Genomic DNA, 15,211 nt, shown 5'->3' with positions numbered 1-15,211 from the left:
TGCAAGGAGGCTCTGAAGTCCATGTGCTCTTCTTCATCAGTGAAATCAATGAGACTAATTATGGGTAACTTCTGTTGGGCCCATGTTAGATTGACTCAAAATACAAGATAAAACACTCTCCCCATCAGCCTTCTTATCAAATGTCCCCCTTCTCAGCTCCACTGATCTTCCAAAACTGCTTCAATCTTCCCTTTGAAGCAAAGGCAACATACTGAAATTCTAAAGTTTGGTCTGGAGCAGAGTGGCTGAAATCACTTCAGTGCATTTATTTATAATATATGTGAACCGATGAAGTAAATGCGTAGTAATAGTGCATTTTTATACATACTTACACAGACATTTATTAACTATAGCTTGTAAGTAAATGTTATAAGCCAAAATAATGCCAAGACTGTTATGCTATTAAATAGTTTCCTTCCAATTATTACACTTTCTTCAGTTGAATTTTGATTCACATAGAATAATCATTTTACCAAGAAGAAGGAAGCAATAATTAAAATGAAGACTGGGACTCATATATTTAGCTTGAACAAATAATTTGTAATGGAAACACAAAACCTGATTAATCAACACGTTCTATTTATACTAGAAGAAGTGGGAGGCTGTCAGTAGCAATTGTGTGTCTTGTATGAGCTCAGTTCTTATCATCCTTAGACATAAATGCTTCTTCCTTGAAATGTCAGCACTTTTTTCAGAGAGTAAGTATAATCAATCAGCTCCAAAGCTTCATGAATCGGGAATCCTACCTTGGCTAAAATATCCAAAGTTCCTCTTGAGAATCTCCATTCCCTTCATAGTAAAATGCCTTCAGGATCCCAGTTCAATTATCTGAAAATTACTTCCACCTTAACTGAACAATAGTGAGTTTATAAAATGTTCCAAAAGTAGATTTTGTAGCACATAGTTATGGGTATCTATAGGACATTTAGTTAGGGTCCTATGCAGATATGGGGATGTTTCAAGTGTGAATGCTCAAGCAGAGAAAGAATTGTTTTTTGCCATATTCTCTTAAGTAGGGGTCTCCAAACTCTTCAGCTTCATCAGCTCCTTCATGAAGTTTCAGATTGTTCATCAACCCCCAAACATTTATTATTTTATTTATTCATTTATTTATTTATTTATTTATTTATCAAATTTGTATTACCATCCATCTTCCCTCCAAAGGAGAACAAGTTAATAAATACTACTTTAACTAACAGTACAAATAATAGTAACAACAACAACAACAACAACAACAACAATGGATAGTCCCATCGACCCTAGGGGGTCACTATTGACCACTTTGGAGAACTCTGCTCTTAAGCTACAGGTGAAAGTCAAATAAAGCAGAGCATAAAAAAGGAAAGGGATGGACAGAAGTAGGAAGAAGCACAGGGAGAAATACCAAATTTAGCTAAATGTCCTGTAGGAAATCTAAATCTGAACCATCTACAGATTCCCCTTCCAAAAATTCATTTAATGTTAATCTCTCTAACAGCATACTTATAGATATATTCATAGATGTATGCACATACAGACATGCATTTGAAAAAGAGAGATCTAGCAGTAGAGGATTGGTGGGAACTGGGTTCTTGAGTAGGCTTTTATGAATAAAATGAATATATCAGTGAGAAAGTTATCTTGAGGCTCAGTGGTAATGGTATTTATTGCTACAATATATTTAAGTCTAGCGTATAGCACAGCAGTAAACAACTATGACTATTTAAGAGGCAAATGTAGCTCCCCAGCTCTTCATATGTTATCCCCAGAGAATCACAACTCTGCTGTGAAATTTTGAAGCCAACTGAGAATTTTAGATGGGTGCAATTTTTCATGGGTTTTAGCCTAAATAATTCTGCATGTGTTAGAACATTTGCATGCAGCTTTGCCACTGAAAAACATTCAAATAAGAGGTGCAATTGCATGTTAAGGTTTGGTAAGGTTTAGCCCAAACTCCTGAAAAATGGGCAGAAAACTGGATTCCACCTATTCCCAATGATACCACTATGCTATTAGCCCTCAATCTTTTTGGCCATAGATAAAAAAAGGAGGGTTGTTTATTTGTCCTCCTGACCCAGAAAACATACCCACTACTGATGTAGACCATCTTATACAGACACCAAACTGGGTTACTTCTTTGTAAACTTTCAACTGTTATCACTATGAGCCCTCAAAACCTGCAAGGCATGGCGTACTAAGCATGTCTCCAAAAGAGCAGAGATGATGACCGCAAAGACCAAAGAACCCATGAGTAGATGGTTTTCTCAGAACCTCTGTGGACAAGGAGAGGATGGGAGATTGCCCACATGTGCTCCAGACAGCTGTTCCTTATGAGGACACCACAGGACAGTGGTCTCCCATGGGTTTGAGTGCCAGAAGACAAAGGGATCAGCCACCTTGCTCACAACCATGGTGGAGCCTTTTAAAGGACACTAACCTCACTTTCTAATCACTTTTGGAAATTGCCTATTTAACTACCTTAAAGCTATTAGAGACCTGTGGAATGACAAGTTTGAAAAGCCACCTGGTGAGTTTACCTTCATTCTTGAACAAAAGAAAAATTAACCATAAGTTTAAGAATTCAAAGAATTGGAAATAAATGGCAAAAAGCTAAATAGGATTTTGATCTAAGAAAGTTATAAACAAATTAAGGGTCCAGATAAATTTGGAATATTGAGACTTTTACTATGAGATTTTGGAATTAATGATATAAACAGCTTCTCATGGGAACCAAATTGTTTTGTGTATCTTAAGTCATAACAGAGATTTGAGACTGTATGATTTCAGAAATTGGACGTTAGAGAGGACTAAAGACTCCAGACAGAAAAGGAAAAGGAAAAAAAGTGTAAACTTGCCTTTAGTTTTGGTTAGTATGGAGATTTACAAAATGACACAAAATATTATAACATTTGAAATACTCCAGGAGATTCTTGAAGAATGAGGCCAGAAATTAGTGGCTGCAGTGTCAGCAATGTCAGTAGTTATGTCTGCTTCTATGGACAGACTATGTCCAAAAGATGTTAATGAAGGAATGACAGATGTGGAGTAAATTTTGCCTGATGCAGAAATATTAGAACCAGAAATACTGGAGAATAATAATAATAAAACAAGTGTGGATTATAAGACAGAGAAGACAGCTAAACTGGAAACACAAACAATAAGCTAAGAGAATGACCCAGATAAAGACTTCCTACTGGATATACAAAAGAAGTTGGTTAAAGCTTTGAAAACCAAAGTGGAAATACAAATGATAAACCAAGAGAATGAGCTGGATAATTATTTTTTTTACTGGATTTACAAAAGAGGTATGTTAAAGCCTTCAAGAAGTCTTTGGGAAGGAAAAAAGAAAAAATGAAGAGAGACCAAATCCTATAATAACATCTAAATGAATGAAAGATCAAGATTGTCAGAAGTAAAAGGAAGGAATAAAAAGTTGGTTTGCTTGACCGAGATTAAAATAAGACATGTTTTTATAAAGCTCTGGTAACCCTTTATGGACTTTTTGCTGACCCCAAGACTGAAAAGTTGATGACTTATGGATTTGCATATAGCTAAGGGATGAGTTATGGAAAGAAGAGATATTTATTTGTAACCTTATATGGGGTGAAGAGTTTGTTTATACTTATTATGATAAAGATCAGAAGTCACTTCTTTATATACTTCTTTTTCTTTTTCTTACTTTCTTCTTTCTTCTTTTTCTTTCTTTGCACTTTTTATTCTTTCTTTCTATTTCTCCTTCTTTCTCTGAGTTTAGTTTGTATTTGCTTTTCCTATTGTAATAAAATCTTCCATAAAAATTATTAAAAAGTACCTATAAGCCCTAAAAACCCTATAGAAGCTCAGTAGCCTACTTCAAAAGTTAATTTCTTAAAAGTTAAGTTGCAATAGTTCAACTGTAGTCAAATTTTATGTCTTCTATGATTTAACAGAAAGTAGATCAGCTTTCAGTTGCTTTTCTGTCATACCAGATTTCCCTGCATTCTAGCATAGCCAAATCCTACACAGTAACTGAACATTACTTTTTTGTGCACAGTTGTTATGTTTGTCCCTGACAACAAGGTGATTCTCTTTTCAAATCTCATTTGCTGAAAAGCACTCTAGTCAGACTCTTCTGGAAAACTTTGGATGCTAGGATCTGCGCCTAATTGAAAATTCACTACAAAAAAGTAAAAAAAAAAAAATCTTCCTGCTACTTTTCCCACCAATTCTGGCCCGTAGATTTCTCCTCTCCCCCATAGTATTCCTTCAAATTGCAAAGCTTGCTCCTCTCCCAGATTTGAGTCTGCTCCCTTCAACTATAAATCATCTGCACAGTATCCTGGCACTTTCTAAAGACTTATTCTGACTGTCACACTGATATTTTCCTACTATAAAGTCTTGACCAGAACTCTTGATTAATCATTTCCTTATAGAGCTTCAATCTATCAATTCAAGGTTGTTAAATTCTTGCCATTCCGTGCTAAGTATAATTTATAGTAACTATAACAAATGTGGGCTCACTAGCTCAAGCTCAATATAGAGTAGAAAAGCTAGGAATGTGGCCAGCAAGCACAACTCTGGCACAACCATGTCTTGCCACATATGAAGGAATATTCCCCAAGCAGAGCTAAGCTTCCCAAACAGCAGTGCCAATCCTCCTGGTGCCCTCTAAAACTCAGAGATCAGAGGCAGGAAAGCTATACCATCATACAAGGGCAAGTCAATGGTCTTTCTTTTAAGTCATGCATGGAGAGAAGAAGCTTTTTCAATGTGTTCTGGCCACCCTGGCACTCCACCAAAGGCAGTGATAAGAGGAGTCTGCCAACCCTCCGGGTGCCTCAGAAACTTCAGGAAGCAGAGGCAACAAAGCATGCCACGTGACCGGGGCAATCTCATAAATCACAAGATGCCCTCTTCAAATCTCCAATCTGAACTGAATTGGGGCTGGTTGTTGCTGTGGGGAAAATGGGAGGAGGAAGGAGTATTAGGTCTGTTCACCGCCTTGAGTTATTTATAAAAATTATAAAGGCGGGATAAAAATTAAACAAACAAACAAACAAACAATTGACAAAGGCCTAATTTCTTTGCTAAGACACAAATTGGCAGATTTGGTGCTGATAACATATTTATTTAAAAAGACCTTGCAAAAATAGGCAGTCTACACTCAAAGACAATTTGTTCTATTGGTACAGAATTAAACAGACATTGGAAGTATATATTGTAAAACCAACCTGTACTGATTTATGAAGTTCCCAGAAGAAAAGAAAAACTAAACGTTAAAAAGTTTAAAAAGACAAGGCACGTAGCTGGTGAGATCCTCTCACTGGAAAATTTGCACAAGTTCAGAGTTCATCTGCCTCTGAATGCCAGTTCTAAAGGACAAAGGTCGGCATCTTTATAAGCTTCAGCCTTCTATATTTCCTGTTTATGTGTGGATAAGAATGTATACCAGTCTACCCAAACTGGCATCTTCCTTTGGCCACTTTGGCTGAGAACTCTTAGAGGAAACCCTGACTGTTCTAGAGGGCACCAGTATGGGGAAAACTAGCTTCCATAATCTTGGGATATGAGGGCTAGGAGCATGCCCAGAAGGGGTGGAGCTTGTGGCACAATGCAAAATCAGCCTTTGGGACACCACTGCTGCGTTCTTTGAATTTAAAGCAGCTAGCTTCATGGAAGGAGCATAAAGTTCTTTCCAGATGTCAAAACTGATTTCTTAAAGAGAATGTTTTAAGGTAGATGAAGACGAAGGTGAGGACCACATGTATCCCTGGGGCTACAGGTTGCTCACCTGAATACCCACATGCAAATGATTATGAGATAGTGGGAAACAATAGAGGAGGGATTGACTGGCTCAGATCCCATTTGTGGGCTTCCATTCAGGGAACTGTGGAATCCACCTACTATCCTAGATGAATGTTTGAATGTTTGATCCAATCCAATCCTTGATCCAAGATGCTGTGTTCTTAAGCTCTAAATACATATTTACTGCAGAAGTATATGCAGCTTTGTGCTCCCTTTAAATGATGCTGCTTTACAGTTAAGCTATCTCTCCCCATCCCCACCCTTCAAGACCTTATCATGTGGTCTCTACATTTGCTTAGGCAGGACCACAGTTGGATATATTTCATAAACAGCATTTCTGGATAAACAATGTTTGACTGTGCAGATGGAGACCTTACCTGCATCAGACTAGTGAAATGTGAAGGAGGCAGGAAGGAAGAAATCTGCTATTTTTCTTTGAAATGCAGCCACTTGCTGAGTGTTACAGAGCAAGCTCTGGCAGAGCCTGAAAGAGGAAAACAGCCATGTTAGTCATCTAGTTATAATGTACTATTTTCAATTCTTACTTTCTTTCCTAGCCCTTTTACAATAGATCAAGAAAGTTATACAACCTTTATTCCCTGATCATTAGTTTCCATTCTTTGACTCAGCCACATGCAGTATGGCTGACCATTGTTGATTTTTTTTCTTTTTTCATTTAACTGCCTTGTGTAGATTTTCCATTAAGCCCACTTCACCTTAATCAGATATCCAATTCATTGAACAAGGTATGTATAATTAAAAGTGAGTTGCTGTTGATTGGAATTATTTATTTACAAGAAGAGGTCACTCAAGGACTACTGGCCATAATAGCTAAGTGTAAGTGCTGAATACATTGAACTTTTAGCCTAGTGTTTTATATGAACCAGGCCTATGCAATAAATGTGAACCCAGAGCCATAGACTAATGGAGTAAACTATGGTAATGTAGACCTCTGCAAGCCTACCATATGAACTTAGCCATAGAGTCAGTCTACATCTGAACACAAGGTGCAAAGGACAAGCTTTACAAGCTCAGCTGCTAAGCCTGGTCTTGGTCTTTAATATTCTGCTGCACTGCAGCTATACGGTTCTCTGGTTTTCCTCCCTCTCATTTTTTGACTAATTCCAGAATTGCCCTTAGTGTTAGCTTGTGACAATTCAGAATAAAACAGTATTTCTTTGAAATATGTTGTTAGCAGCTGTTGTTGTTTATTCGTTTAGTCGCTTCCGACTCTTCGTGACTTCACGGACCAGCCCACGCCAGAGCTTCCTGTCGGTCGTCAACACCCCCAGCTTCCCCAGGGACGAGTCCGTCACCTCTAGAATATCATCCATCCATCTTGCCCTTGGTCGGCCCCTCTTCCTTTTGCCTTCCACTCTCCCTAGCATCAGCATCTTCTACAGGGTGTCCTGTCTTCTCATTATGTGGCCAAAGTATTTCAGTTTTGCCTTTCATATCATTCCCTCAAGTGAGCAGTCTGGCTTTATTTCCTGGAGGATGGACTGGTTTGATCTTCTTGCAGTCCAAGGCACTCTCAGAATTTTCCTCCAACACCACAGTTCAAAAGCATTGATCTTCCTTCTCTCAGCCTTCCTTATGGTCCAGCTCTCGCAGCCATATGTTACTACGGGGAACACCATTGCTTTAACTATGCAGACCTTTGTTGTCAGTGTGATGTCTCTGCTCTTAACTATTTTATCGAGATTTGTCATTGCTCTTCTCCCAAGGATTAAGCGTCTTCTGATTTCCTGACTGCAGTCAGCATCTGCAGTAATCTTCGCACCTAGAAATACAAAGCCTTTCACTGCCTCTACGTTTTCTCCCTCTATTTGCCAGTTATCAATCAAGCTGGTTGCCATAATCTTGGTTTTTTTGAGGTTTAGCTGCAAGCCAGCTTTTGCACTTTCTTCTTTCACCTTCATCGTAAGGCTCCTCAGTTCCTCTTCGCTTTCAGCCATCAAAGTGGTATCATCTGCATATCTGAGATTGTTAATGTTTCTTCCAGCGATTTTAACTCCAGCCTTGGATTCCTCAAGCCCAGCATGTCGCATGATGTGTTCTGCATACAAGTTGAATAGGTAGGGTGAGAGTATAAAGCCCTGCCGTACTCCTTTCCCAATCTTAAACCAGTCCATTGTTCCATGGTCTGTTCTTACTGTTGCTCCTTGGTCGTTATACAGATTCTTCAGGAGGCATACAAGATGACTTGGTATCCCCATACCACTAAGAACTTGCCACAATTTGTTATGGTCCACACAGTCAAAGGCTTTAGAATAGTCAAGAAAACAGAAATAGATGTTTTTCTGAAACTCCCTGGCTTTTTCCATTATCCAGCGGATATTGGCAATTTGGTCCCTAGTTCCTCTGCCTTTTCTAAACCCAGCTTGTACATCTGGCAATTCTCGCTCCATGAATTGCTGAAGTCTACCTTGCAGGATCTTGAGCATTACCTTACTGGCATGTGAAATGAGTGCCACTGTTCCATAGTTTGAACATTCTTTAGTGTTCCCCTTTTTTGGTATGGGGATATAAGTAGTTTTTTTCCTGTCTGATAGCCATTCTTGTGTTTTCCAAATTTGCTGGCATATAGCATGCATTACCTTGACAGTATCATCTTGCAAGATTTTGAACAGTTCAGCTGGGATGCCATCGTCTCCTGCTGCCTTGTTATTAGCAATGCTTCTTAAGGCCCATTCAACCTCACTCTTCAGGATGTCTGGCTCTAGTTCACTGACCACACTGTCAAAGCTATCCCTGATATTGTTATCCTTCCTATACAGGTCTTCTGTATATTCTTGCCACCTTTTCTTGATCTCTTCTTCTTCTGTTAGGTCCTTGCCATCTTTGTTTTTGATCATACCCATTTTTGCCTGGAATGGTTCTAATTTTCTGGAAGAGGTCTCTTGTCCTTCCTATTCTATTGTCTTCTTCCACTTCCACGCATTGCTTGTTTAAAAATAATTCCTTATGTTAGCAGCTATATGGTTTTATTATTTTTAACAGATGTAAGCATGGAGGCTGTTCTAGGTTAGCACTTCAGTGTGATTTGTGGGACTTGAGCTTTATTTTTTCCACTAGGTTAGATCCTAGTCCAGATCAGCCTTCTCTTGTGTCTGCAACTTACTTTGTTTTGCTGATGCTTTTTTATCTTAAGCACACAGGGGCAATTGAATCAGGAAACTGCACTTGGAACAGGAGTTTTAAACTTTACCCTAGCAGTTTGCTTTCTGAAATTCAGCCATCACATAATGGCTTTTAAAAGTATCTATTGGAAGGAATTGAGTCTTCCCCTCCCCCCTGGTGAGCCTCTAGAGAACATGAATTTTCACAGAAAAGGCTGGGGAAATTTTAAAGTCTCCCCAAGAATGTTACATTACTTTAATGTAATGTAGTACATAACCTGATTCTAAATCTAGGTGTACAGCCCATGGCACAATCAATATCATCATCATCATCATCATGATGTTAGGATTTTCTGAATTTCATAACTCTAATCTAGTGGAATGTATCAGACTTTCATTACATTAAGAGGGAAAGAAAGGCATAGCTGCTGCTCGTTGTTCATTTCTTCCCCAGCGTGATGACTGGCAGATGTGAAGTCCTACAGCAGTCCTCAGCAAAAGCCAGCAGGGGCAATGGAAAAAAGTGAAATGGTGATTTCTGGAGTGTTGAATATGGGATAGAAGGAATTTCTGTAATGTGATCTTAAAGAGGGAGGAGCGATAAGTTTGTAACTGCTGCAAACAAGATCAGAAGTCTCTTCTGTAATTAACTTCTTTTTCTTTTCTTTTTCTAATTGATTTCTGTCCTTTTTCCTTTATCTTGTTTCTTTTTTCTAACTTTTCTTTATATATTTTACATTTATCTTTTATCTATGTAAAAATCTTCAATAAATCACACACACACAGAAACGTACCAGCAGAGGCAATGATCAAATTGACAGGCATTGTATTCCAAAGGGCACACCCTCGAGGGAGACTGTTTTAAAGTAAATGCTATTTGCCCACAGAAGTAGTGGTATGCCCAGCACTAAAAAAGTAATATCCAAAGGGAATGAACCTTTGTTTAGTTGAGCAAGTCACTTCTTAAGAACTTAACTAAAATGTATCAGAAACATCTTTTTTCTCACTTCTGGACTTAAAACAGGAGTACACAATCTATTGGCAGCATGTGGCCTCCTTGCACCCAATTTACAGGCCACCAGAATCCTGAGATCACAGTGCAAAAAAGGCCAAAATTCAGTGCAATTTTTGCCCCACCCTTCAAAATAAGTGTGGAAATGAGAGAGGAAGGTTCCTTGGTGGTCAATTACTTGAAATTTACAAAAATGGCTGTCACACAGGACATAATAAATAATTTAAAAATAAATAAATAAATAATCTACCACCCAGAGTCCATTGAAGTTGGGTGGCCAATAAATTTAAACAAATATAACAATAATAATAATAAGTTACAAAACACCAATTTATCAGAATGCTACCTGCTACCTCATCTGATAATCCTCCTGTGTAACAGTCCCAACTATGCCTGGTTTCCTTTGTTCCTTCTTCACTGCCTAAGTGCTAGCCTGGTTCTGCCTGTCATTTTAAGTTCCTGAGGAGGTTTATTGGACCCATTTGGGTCTTAGGGGCATTCTGCAGCTAAAGATGACACCAGAAGCTTATGGTTTAGTTTGCATATGCCAACTCTCCTCTTCCATTTAAAAATTTTAAAATGGGATGCTCTGTGAAAGAACACAAGTTGCATTTGCATAGCCCTCCTCTACCTGCAGGGAATCCAGGGCAACATACATGAGTCTGATTCCATTTTATCCTTGCAATAGTCTTGCAAAAGAGATTTGGCTTGGAGATTAGGAGAACACAAGATTACCTCATAAAGTTCATAACTAAATAGAATCTTAATTGGGGCTTCCGTTCAATGGATGAAGCACTAGGCAACACAGGCAGTTCGTATCCTATTCTCTTTTTAAAATGGTAGCTAGCACTTCCTTATATGCTTGGTTTCTAAACATGCCTTCTCTGCTGTAGCTCCCGCCCTTTGGAACATCCTTCCCACAGAGGTCCGACAGGCCCCTTCGTTCCTGGACTTCCGAAAATGACTAAAGACCTGGTTTTGTCAGCAGGCTTGGAATGGGAGGGGGAATAGTTATACCTGGGAATGGCTAGCGCCCTAAGTGATTTTGAGGGGCTTGCTACACTCACGGACTGATTAAAATCTCTTGCCACTTAGATTTTACTATATTCTTACTTTATTGTATTGTTATACTGAAATGGTTTTACGTTTTAATTGCATTTTATTGAAAACTGCCCAGAGTCCCCCATGAGGGGGAGATGGGCAGTGAATAAATTTATAAACAAACAAACAAACAAACAAATAAATTTAGGCTGCAATATTACCATTTATCTGGAAAGGGACTTAAAGTTGTAGGGCTTATTTCTAAGTAGGCAAATGTACGGCTGTGCTGTCAGTGGGTTGGATGTTTCATTGTTGGAGTCTGTTCTGCCAAGAGAATGCGTCCTAACCAACACCCCCCCACCCCCCGCAAACTCTGTGCATCTCATACATCTGCTTCATGAAGTTTGGGGACCCTTATAGAAGATTTAGGGTGTGCTCCAGATGGTGATGAGGGAATTCCTGTTGCATGATTGGAAGTCTATTCATGTAATAGAGAGGGCATGCTACAAACCCTGCTGGTAAGGGAATTCCACCTGGTGGGGTCCAGGAGGCGGGCCTTCTCTGCAGTGGCACCCGCCCTCTGGAACATTCTGCCCCCGGAGGTGAGGCAGGCCCCTTCGCTCCCGGCATTCCAGAAGAACTTGAAGACCTGGTTCTGCCACCTCGCTTGGGGTGGGAGGGGCACCAGTTCTTCTTGGGGGTGGCTAGTATCATAGATCTCCCCCCAACAAATAAGACCTTCACTGCTTGGATTTTATATCTATTTTATCTTTATTTATTGGTCTATTTATATTGTAATTTATATGTTTTAATTCTGATTTTATTGTAAACTGCTCAGAGTCCCCTTTTTGGGAGAGATGGGCGGTGATAGAAATTTGAAGAATAAATAAATAAATAAATAATATGCAGCCTAATTTTACACATACACACACCCCAATCTGTATCTGTATTGACAGGCTTCTTTCCCTTTACTTTCCTACATTAGTTAAGATAACTAACATGACCCCTTCCCATTGTCTTCAAGAAATATTAAACCTTTTTTTTTCCTTTATTCTACTTGAGTCACTAGCTTTGTACTGGAACATGATACTATGTTTCTTCAGATGGCCCTGTGTGATCTTATTTATTCTCCAAAGTCAGAAGACAAACTTATAAACAACCCTTATATTTTCCATGATCAAGAAAGAAAAGAATGATTCCCCTTCCCCTACTGACTGATTCATCTAGAGATTTTAGAGGCACCTCTCTCTCTCCCTCTGTGTGTGTGTGTGAGAGAGAGAGAGAGAGAAACTCCAAGGAAATTTATCATCTTGGACCATTTGTGTTGTTTCTCTCTCATATCCTCACACAAAACAGTCTCCACTTTCCAGGTTTCTTCCTGAGGCCACAACCAAATCTTACAACAGGTGCTTGGCTGCTGCCAAAAGCAGCAGCTTAAAATCCCCAACTCTTTCCCCTTCCTGTTGTCCTGTACCTTTCAGTTCTGCAAAGCATGTTTATGAATAAAAAGGCTAAGGGAGCATTTCACTGGCTGCCATGTTTGGAAAGAACCCTGCAGCAGAATCATCTCTATTATTGGACACTATGAAGTTGGGGAGGCCCAGAAGGAAATTTTCTAGAAGGAAGGAAGTCTTGTTGCAATCACTGTGCTTTACTTCTGTATTAGTATGTGCAGACAGAATTGCTATCTTCCATGAACATAATGAATCACACCCTCTCCTTGTTTAGTGACCACATTCCATTCTAATGACCTGGTCATTAAACAAAATGTTCACTAAGTGAACACATGAGAGAGAGAGAGGGAGAATGAGAATGGGAGGGGGAGAGAGACTGTGAAGATCACTGGTTGCTGCCATCTCATTCAGATAAAGTTCCCTCATACAGTGTCCTGTGCCTGACCTGTGTTTTTCCTTTTTTTGCCCCATCTCAGGGCAGAGAGATTGCTTAAACAAGCTATCTCTTCCTGAGCTGCTTTTCTCTGTAGCACAGCACTTCCCTAAAATGTGCTAACTTTTTCAAACCAAAATTCAGTTGAACAAATTTAATTTCTAGGGTTGAAAAAAATATATATTTGGCTTAGTTGTGTTCTCCTTTTATTCATTTCAGGCTCATCAACTGTTTTTTTTCCCTCTATTATGGCTCTATCTAGTTTTTTGAAGGGCACCCCGCCGCACAGGATTCCCTAATCCCAAATGTGTTCTTCCTGTTTTATAGCAACAAATCTTCTAAATTAGTTCTGTTTGCTGCATAGACAGAATTTTTCCTCATTATCCTAAACTAGCAGCAATTATTTTCATGTGATATCTCTAACCTCTAGTATTTTCAGAGAGAGGATAATCTCTGCTTACTCTGTGCACACCTCACATTCTTTTGGAAGGTCTCATAAAATATGGTGCTGAATGCTTTAGACCATGATTACTGAATGAGTTTTTCTTTGCTGTTTTTTGGTGGTGAGTGTCATCACAGCTTAGTCTAACAAATGTTGCTTTAGATTCAATGTTCTAAATGGATGAACTGATTAAAGAGGAGAAAGGGAGTTCTCCAATAAAGAATACACACAGAGAGATACATATATAAACACACACAACTTAGGTACATATTAAATCAATTAGTTTATAAATGAATAAACAATTTGGTTTTATAAACTATGATCCAGCTCATTTATCATCTTTCTTCTATGGTAAAATGCCCTAACCCTCTTCCCTTGTTCTGTATAGAAAGAAGACCCACTCTTCAATTGTCTATGATGCTGCTAGGGCTACAAATCTAAGGCCTCGTAGTCTGGAAGGCCCTAGGCAGGAGGAAGTGAGAGGCTGTGGGCAGATGGTGGCAGTGAGGATGTCAAGAACGAGGTGTTACTCATGGCCAGAGTAGCTATGGAAAGATGGGCAGGAAATAAGTGGGGGAAGGTGGGTCCATGGAAGTTGGGAGCTGAAGGCACATTGCACAAGACCTTCTCAATATTAATGGTGCCACTTACATTAGGCCTTTGTGAATCACCCTTGATTCAATTCAAATTCGAGATGGGCGATTCAAAGATGGCCTGACTTGCTTCAAGTTTGCATGCCCTTGTTCAAAAGCAAACTGATTCAATTCAAACCATTGGGAGATTTGATTTGAGAAAAGATTCATCCATAGGCTAGAATAGGGGAGCTTCCAAATATCTGCAGCTGCTTCGTTCATTTTATTTTATTTTATTTTATTTTATTATTTTATTTTATTTGTTTCTGAGTGAATGAAATGAAAATAGCAGCATGACAGACTGTTTAGAGGCATGCCAAGTTTCAGCCTGATGCCTTCAAAAGTTTCACCACATTAAAATGTTGAAATATTCCTCCTGCATCTCTTTTAAGTCAAAGCTAGCTGGGATAAGGAAAGGACAGTACAGCAGCCTTAAAACTGTTCAGCAAGCAACATGTAAAGTTGGACAGAACCAATGCAGAAAGTGTCTTACTCCAACTTAAAAATAAAGACTTTCAGGAAATGGGAAAAAAATACATTCTTTTCCACTTTCTTTTCAGGGATGCCAGACTTGCCATGATACTGTGGAGTAGGGTAGCTGTGCTACCTCTGATTATTGTGTTTTGTGAGGTGTCAGGAGGATTGACTGAGGTGGTTGTCAAACCTGGCCACCTCTGGGAAAGATCCCTTCATTACTGGCTTTAGGAAAGACCAAAGCTGGGCAGGGCATATTAGCATGGCTTGCTTGGCCCCTTCCAGCTAGGACTTTTCTAGCCTCTACTAGCTGGTTGGGTGAATACTGTGGATTGTGGGCTATGATAGTTAATTAAATAGTTAGCTGGTCAGAAGAGGGAGGTGAAGGAATCTAGTGCAGTGAGATTAAAATGGCTCAGAAATAGCCATTTAGCCTCAGAGAAAAAGCCCCAAGTAAGTGGAAGTTGTAGCTGTTCCCCCACCACCCCATTCTAAAAGTAAATGTTTAAGCCAGCACCCAGAAGGGTTCACCTGGTGTTCATTCAGTTCTTGTTGACAGCCTTAACTTCTGGAATCCTTCAGAATGTAAAAGTAAGTTTTGTCCCAAGGGCGTGTATTGGAATTGGCCAGCCTTGAGTCCTTATTCAGAGTGCTGAGAGCTTATCTGATCTTCCAGCTGTGTTAGCAGGACCAGCACAGAAGTAACATACCATCAGCAGTAGAAAGATCAAAGTTCAGGCTTGTGTCTGTCTACTTTAAATAAGCTGAGAGATGAGAAAGGGAATGATGCCCAAAGCAACATTACCTTGCTACCCCAAAAGAACTCTAATAGGCAGAG

Source organism: Candoia aspera, chromosome 1 (assembly GCF_035149785.1).
Source record: "Candoia aspera isolate rCanAsp1 chromosome 1, rCanAsp1.hap2, whole genome shotgun sequence".
NCBI classification, from domain to species: domain Eukaryota; kingdom Metazoa; phylum Chordata; class Lepidosauria; order Squamata; family Boidae; genus Candoia; species Candoia aspera.
The sequence above is the reverse complement of the archived record's forward strand: the minus strand, read 5'-3'. Positions refer to the sequence as shown.